This window comes from Balaenoptera physalus (assembly GCF_965194825.1).
Source record: "Balaenoptera physalus genome assembly, chromosome: 16".
Lineage (NCBI taxonomy): Eukaryota > Metazoa > Chordata > Mammalia > Artiodactyla > Balaenopteridae > Balaenoptera > Balaenoptera physalus.
Genome location: NC_138898.1, coordinates 92,720,931 through 92,728,904, shown reverse-complemented (window position 1 = coordinate 92,728,904; position 7,974 = coordinate 92,720,931). Strand labels below are relative to the sequence as shown.

At 58.6% G+C, this 7,974-nt stretch overlaps 1 long non-coding RNA gene across 1 annotated transcript; it reads left to right on the top strand.

The window, feature by feature from the left end:
- Positions 1 to 1,512: 1,512 nt before the first annotated feature.
- LOC309645863 lies at positions 1,513 to 4,915 on the top strand. The gene is made up of 3 exons (XR_014255100.1): positions 1,513 to 1,663; positions 1,723 to 4,555; positions 4,603 to 4,915. It is a non-coding gene; the product is annotated as an uncharacterized lncRNA (long non-coding RNA).
- The last annotated feature ends 3,059 nt before the right edge of the window (positions 4,916 to 7,974 follow it).

Genomic DNA, 7,974 nt, shown 5'->3' with positions numbered 1-7,974 from the left:
AATGAGCCCAGCCAGACAGGCCCCCAGCCCAGCAGCTGGTCTGGTGCGTCCTGCTGCCACCGACCAGCAGGGTGACCCCAGGGGGCCCTCAGACCCCACTCTGACCCTCGGCTTCCAGACCCAAGGTCCGTTTCCCTTCAAGGTGGTGGTTCCAACACTTTGGGCAGTAAGGTCAGAGCTCAGGGGGTCAGAACCCCCTGGCCTGTGGGAGTGTCGCCAGCTCTCGAGGGACAGGACCTCCCAAAGCCCACAGGAACCTCAGCTGCCAGCCTATGACCAGCAGGGGACAGCAGGACAGTCCGTCTTACAGACAGAGGAGCAGGACACGGGGAGGCAGGGAGGCTCAGGAAAACACGAGGCAGGCAACTCCTGAGGCGTATTTACAGCTGGAAAAAGGCACCCTGTGAAGACACGGGCTGTCTCGAGTCCAGAGCTGAAGGTTCGCTCTAAGTTCACGGGTGCCTTTTTGCCCGTGCCACGAACATCCTTCCTGGGGCTGTGGGAAAAACGCAGATGGATGCGTGAGAAGCGGCTTCCTGGCCCGGGACTCTGGGTGGGTCCGGCCTGGAGGGGCACAGGGACCCCGCAGGGAGTCGGGGGGGCAGCTGCCCAGAGTCATCATTCTGACTCCTGCCGCCCTCCTTTCCTGGGTTCACCTCTGGCAGCCCCCTTTCTCAAGAGCCTGCCTGCTCACTCGAGTCCAGTTGTCTTCCCAGGGGCAGTGGCATTTCAAAGGGTCCCAGAGGATGAAGAGGAGCTCGCCAGGCAGAGAGAAGGGAGGGCAACGGGCGTGGGAACCGAGGGAGCTCAGCCTCAGGGAGTGACCACGTGCAGACATGTGAGGGGAGCAGGGAGAACAGGGCCGGGAGGGAGCGGTGTGGCTCCGGAAAGCCCCGGGGTGGGGGGTCTGCGGGGCTGCTGGCAGGAGCCCAGCCGGAGGCTGCCCTGGCTGCTGGCTGGCGGCTTCACAGGAAGAGGCTTTCCTTCTTCTCCGGCTGGAGATGAGCGGAGGAGAGCGAGTGGGTGGGAGGGAGCTGGGGCGTGCCCCCCCACCCCCTGGCCGGCTCCGGCGGAATCCAGGAGGGAGGAAGGAAGCTTCAGGCAGGCGGCAGCTTGTTGCAGTTGGAGGGCGGCGGCCCGGCCAGGCGTGCACCACGCGGGTCAGGACACGCCGCCGCTCAGCCAGCCTCCCCTCTCAGCGTCCCCCTTGACGTCCTGGCTCCTTGACAGTCTCCAGCGTCTCCGCTGCAGGTCGGGTGGGGCCCCCCTGGGAGAAGGGGTCCGGGAGCTGGGACTTAGGTTTCATCCTCACATCTGCCTGTGACCAGCCTGGTGCTCGGCCTGTGGGGACGGAGGGATATGTCTGCAGCTGGGAGGGCCTGGGACGTGAAGCTTGGGCCCGAGGGAACAACCAGACGATGAGAGGACATGAGGCACCAACTCTCCCAGCATGAGTGGGAGGCTCATGGAGCTGGAGATGAGTCCCTTCCTGAATCGGAGCCTCAGCACCCTTGTCTGAGCCATGGGCCAATAGCCTGTTACAAGGCTCACCTTATCAGAGATGCTGGACATAGGTGCTCCCTGAGGGCTGTGTGGATGGATAGATGGATGGATGGATAGATTGATGGATAGATAGATGGATGGAAGAATGGGTGATGGATGGGTGGATGGATGGGTAATGGGTGAATGGATGGGGGGGTGGATGGATGAATGGATGGATAGATGATTGGATGGGTGGGTGGATGGATGAATGGGTGGATAGACGATTGGATGGGTGGGTGGATGGATGGGTGGAGGGTGGGAGGGTAGATGACTTGTTGGTGCAGCAGAACTTCAGAAAATGTAGAGACAGGCACAGTTGGAGAGTGTCATTAGTTCAGTAGTGTTTCCTGTGTGCCTGCCATGCGTCCGTCTGTGTGCATGGCACCAGAGGAGGTGCTACATGACAAACAGAACCAGACTTTGCAGAGGGAGCTCTGGGGTTGATCACAGCATCTCCTGTTGCAGATAATGATAACACTAGTACTCAGTGAAACCGGAAGCAGCCCTTACTCCCTCCATACCAGGGCCAGCACAGATGCCCTAGAGAGGTGAGGCTGTGCTCAGACAGGCCTGGCTGCAGGAGAGGGTCCACGGTGGGGAGGGTGGGCAGAGTCAGGGCAGTGTCCTCCAGCCTGGCCGAGGATGCCCTGTGAGTGGCCTCTGAGGGTCTGGCCCTACCCCCCGGCCCCTGACCCTTGTTCCTTCTTGTGTCCCCCTCATGCCGGGCTCTGGTCAGCTCCCCGTGGGCGCTCGCACGTGGAGCTTTGTGAAGATCTCTTGGCGCTCACTGGCTGGCCGGGACCCTCTCCCGTTGACATGTGAAAACAGTGAGAGGGGAGCTGGAGGTTGGCCTCTGGGAGCACTTAGAAGGCCGTCCTGGTCTTAGGACTCTCCAGGTCTCCCTGAGAACCCCTGCCTCTCTCTCCACTTCTGGTTTCTCCTCTGGTCCCAGCCTCTGCTTCCCCGTGGCTTCTGCTGTCTTGTGTCTCGGGCTTAAATGAGGCCCTTACCTTACATCAGCTCCACGGACGGGCAATTCTTCAAGTTTCTGAGTCCAAGCCCATGACAGAGACCTGGTCCCGTTGTCCAGCCATCAGTGGAGGCCTGGTTGTATTGGTCATGGGTCCGCAGGCGGCCCCTGGACGGGGTGTCCTCGGGTTGGCTCTTTTCTGGGTCAGGCATGGCCTGACTGGGGTTCCAGACCCGGAGCCATCCATGTCAGGGACAAACAGCTCTGTCCCCAGATTCAGCACCATTAAAAGGACAGTAAAGGGACACCATGAATAACTCCAGGCTAGTAAGCTCTGCAGCTGAGAAAAAAAGGAAAAAATTATTTAAAAAACACAAACCGTCAAAACTCAACCAAGATGAAACAGATCATTTGAATGGTCCTATAATCATGGAAGAAATTGAATTGATAATTTAGAATATCCCCAAAAAAGAAATCTCCCAGATCCAATGGTTTCACTGGAGAATTCTACCAAAACTTTAAAGAAGGAGTAACACCAATTTTACACAATTTCTTCCAGAACATAGAAGAGGACGGAATACTTCCCAGCCTATTCCATGAAGATGGCATTATCCTAATACCAAAACTAGACAAAGACAATATAAACACAAACACATAAAACCACTACAGACCAATGTCTCTCATGAACTTAGGTGCAAAAGTCCTCCATAAAATAAAAGCAAGTTGAATCCAACAATGTATAAAAAGAATTAGACACCAAGACCAAGTGGGATCTATCCCAAGTTTGCAAGTCTAGTCAATGTTAAAAAACCAGAAAATGTAATTTACCATATCAACAAGCTAAAAAAGAAAGCATATCAATTGACGCAGAAAATGCCTTTGACAAAACGCAACACCCATCCATAAGTAAAACCCAAGGTAAACCCCTGCCTGGGAGTAGGGTGAATTTCTTCAGCTTGATACGAGACAGGGTTGTTCTCAAGGTTGGAGGTGATCCTGCACAGCCAGAAATATTACTTATTTATAATTAGTAAACAAACAAACATTCATCGTTTTTGAGCATGTACTATGCTCAGGTGTCATCCGGAGCGTTTAACATAACCATGTCCCAGGAGAGAAGACACTCCTGATTTGCAGGAGAGCAAGCTGAGGCTCTGAGAGGCATGGGCCCCACAGCACGGGTCCACACCTACTGGGGAGGAGTCCCGGCTCCGCGTTTCCTGTGCTTCCCACTGTCCTGGGCCCTGGGCAGAGCTGGGCCGTTTCTCCCACTTCTCTTAACTTAACTTGGTTTCCGCTCCCGATGCTGGAGCCCAGTGGCCAAGCCTGACCTGGAGCTCCTCCCGGGAGCACACAGGCCGTGTGATGGGCACGGAGGCCAGCAGGCCTGAGGTCTTGGGGGAGGCCCCAGCTAGGGAGCAGAGGGGCAGACAGGCTGGGTTCCTGGTGGGCAGGGTGTCTGGCTGTTTGTGGGAAGGCCGATGATGGGGAAGCCACATCAGAGGGCCGTGGCCTTCCTCCGGCCCGGCTGGCCCTGGCCCGGCCTGGCTGTTCCCTTCTAAGCAGGGGAAGCACAGTGAAATCACCTCATTTGCTGCTCCATTTCTTAGCGATGAATAAGACGTGAAGCTGTATGACAATACACCCCACTAGCGGTGCTGGGTAAAGGGCATTTACAGTACTTCTTCCAGGTGTGCTGGAAATCTCATACCGACGGTAATTAAGGCCTCCTAGTTCCAGCCCAGCCCACACTGGCCTGAAATGGCCTTTTTAGCCACTGACTTCCTTTCCCGTGGGCGTCTGGGGCCTGAGGCCTCAGGACTGCTGGGCTTCGGGGTGGGGAGAAAATGTCCCTCAGCCTCAGCTCTGAGTACGTCGTGGGTATGGGCGAAAGAGGACGTCAGTTCAGGGCGAAAGAGGAGCCTTGGGGCTTATCCCCTCCCACCTCCCCACTCCCACCCTCTTACAAAGAGCCAAACGCCCAAGACAGGGAGCGGAGGACTCAGCAGGGAGGCCAGCGGGTCTGCGTGACACAGAGCTGAGGTGACACAGAGCTGAGGTGACACAGAGCTGAGGTGACACAGAGCCAGAGCCGCGGCAGAGGAGAGGCCTGGGGGGGGGGGGCGGGGGGACACATTGCTGACTTCCAGGGACATACGTGAGTCCTGCGGGAGGCTGGCCGTCGGGCCCTGCAGCCCTGAACGGGGCCCATCCTGAGCCTGGGGCACGAGGACCCAGAAATCACAGGGCCACGTATCCTGGCTCAGAGCCCGGAGCAGGTGCTCAGAAAGCCTCAGGCCTGGAGGCAGAGGGAATCGCTGCAGCCCAGGCTTTCCAGAGACCATCCTCTCCCTCAGCCTCGCAAGGAGACCCCAGCCTCCCTCCAAGGTGCACCCCGCCCCGCCCACTGCCCCCATCTTGGCAAGGAGCAGACGCGTCAGAAACAGACAGGCTGTCATCCCCAGGGCCTCCCTCTCTCAAGACCCTTGGCTGCAGGATGGGCACTTTGAATGCGTGTCACCCAGGAGGTGGCAGCCTGTCCACCGCACTCCGCACCCAGCTGTTGGGTCACACGGCTGGGAGGGAACGGGAGGGCCCCAGGGCTCGGATGGGCACCTCTGCCCCATGTGGCCCTAGTCTCTAGACTCTCGTCTAAGAGCCGTGCCGCACGGCTGGAGCTTGGCGAGGATTTTGTGCTGCAGAAAGGGAGCCGGAGCCGCTGGTCTGGGGTGTTTGTCGCACAGCAGCGGTGCCGGGGTGACACGTCTGTCCCTCGGGCTTGAGGCTGAGGCCTGCGTTCGTGTCACTCGAGTGCTGGCTTCCGAGTTGGGGAGTCTCGGCGGTTCTCTGCCGGCAGCTCCCCCGAGACCCTGCCCGTGGTCACCGCCCACACCTGGGTCTGTCCCTCCTTCGTGCTCTGGCAGATACCCCTTGAACACCTGCACAGGAGGGGCCACCCTGGCCACAGTGCACTGTGGGGGCCCAGACGGACAGGGCCCTGCCGTCCTGGAGGACAGACGTGTGAGGGCAGAGGGAGAAGGTCCCCGAAGGAAAGCATGTTCCTGGCTTCAGGCAGGGAAGACCCGCACTCCACCCCAAGGCTTCTGATCAGCCCCATCTGGAGCCCCACCTCTCGAACCCCTACCCAGGCCACTGTGCTAGCCTTTGCTGTCTCCTTGGACCTGCCGAGGACCCGTTCGCCTCGGGGCCTTTGCAGGTGCAGCCCTCTCTGCCCAGAAGGCCCTGCCCCTCTCGTGCTGCTCCTCCCACCCTGCAGGAGCCCGAGTTTCCCCTCGTGTCCTTGGCACTGACACAGTCTTGGGCTGCATTGTTCTCCTGCCTGTTTGCGGGTTTCGTGGCTGCTTCTCCCCCTGGCTCCTGAGCTACCTGAGAGCAGGGACCGTATCTTCTTGGCCGTCATGTAACCTTGGTGATAAATAGCTGGCACCCAGGAAATATTGCCGGGCACACAGGTGAATGCGTGGTGGGCAGCAGGGAGTGACGTGGTCTGATCTGCGTTGCTGAAAGAACTCTTGGAGAAAGAAAGCCCACAGAGATGGTAGAGGGGCCGCAGGCTGCCGAGGGCTCAGGAGGAGGGAGGGGCAGAGGGGTGAGCACAGGGGGTGCCTTAGGGCAGTGAAATTACTCTGCACAAAGCCATAACTGCATTTGTCAAAACGCTAAGAATATAAGACACCAAGAGTGAACCTAATGTAAACCACGAACTTTAGTTAATGATAATGCTGCAATATTGGTTCATCAGCTGTGACAAGGGGACTGACTGCATGTGTGTGGTGGGAGATATATGGGGACCCTCTGTACTTTCTGCTCAATTTTCTGTAAACTTAAAGCTGCTCTAAAAAAAATTGACCCTTAATTTTTAAAAATCTCTCGCAAACCACAATGAGACAGTTTTGCACCCACCAGAACGGCTAAAGTGAAAACAGACAGTGACAAACGTTAGCGCAGACGTGCAGCAGCGGTACTCTCCCGCACCGTCGGTGGGAGGGACGCTGGTGGGGTCTCCAGAAGGGAGATTGGTTCCCACAGACACGTGCGCAGGTGTGCACCACATACGTGTCCAGACATGTACCCATCACACCAGAAGCTTCCAGGAGGGGTGAGTGCATTGTGGACGTTTTGTATAGCAGAGCCACAGAGAAGTGACAGTGGCACGTGGACGAATGTCATAAACTTTACAGTGAGTGATGGGAGCCAGACACAAGCACGGCCAGCGTGTAGTGAAAACAGTCAAAACCAAGGTGTGATCATGGAAGTTTTGTGTGGCCGGAGCGGGGGGCAGGGGGAGGGCCAGCCGGGTAGGGGTCCACACCTCCTGTTGTTGGCCCAGCAGCCGGCGCTCACAGCTGCTCCAGTTCTGGCTGAGGGCCCCCTCCTGCCTTCCCCCTCCCCTCCCCCTCCTCATCCCCCATCTTCCCCCATCCCCCCATCTCCCCCTCCCTCATCCTCCCTCTCCTCCTCCCCATCCCCCGCTCTTCAGGACCATGGCAAAGGCCAGCGATTTCTCTAGGGAACTGGCCTAACTGGGCAAGGACTTTTTGAACCAGACTTCAGAGTGGAATTTTTTTTCTCTCAAAATAGCGAGGAATTGGCTGTCCAGGAGTTAAAGATAGAATCCTGTGGCAAGGCCAAGGTCTGAGCGCCTGTCCCAGCTGGCAGAGAGAAAGGGCTGTGGAGGCCCGGCCACCACTGCTCCCGGGGGCTGTGGCCGGCGCTGAGTCACATGGCTGCACCCACACTCCTCACCCACTACCGTGGTCTGGGGCCAGCGCTGAACCGGGACTCAGCAGGAGACATCTGTCCTGCGAGGCAGTAAGGGCAGGGGGCCTTGAGGGGCCTCAGTCTGAGAGCCAGGTCAACTTCCACGGAGGGTCTCTGGAGGGCTTCCTGGAGGAGGGGACCCCATGGAGGCAACAAAGTACGCCGGTAAGCAGGAACCTGCCAGCAGCTCAGGGCCTGGAGTTCGGGAGGTCCGAGGGCAGTGCCGGGCGGTCAGCTTGGGACCAGCAGGGCCCGGATGTCAGCTCTGAGGGTGCATTTTATTTGTGGACAGTGAGGAACCGCTGCCAGTCGTGCGGCAAGGAGGTCAGGGGCTGGTGCAGATGAGCATCCGGCAATGGGGAGAGCCTGCCGAGGTGAGGGCCCTGCTGAGAGGGGGCCCAGCAGGGGCACACAGAGTTGGGGGCACTGGGGAACAGCGGGCCAGAGCGGGGCTCCCCGTGCCCCCCGACTCCTAAGGGAGCATGTGGGGCTCCTGATGGCCAGGTCTGGTCCATCGAGGGGTGGCCTGTCCCTAGGGTGGGGTTGAGCCCAGCCCCGCATATGGCGCTCCTGAAAGGGGCAGGCCAAGGGGCGGCTTGGGGCTCGACCAGAGACCACGGGCGGCTTCCAGCTGCCACCGCAAGTAAGGACAGATTCTCCTCACAGGAAGCCCAGGTGTG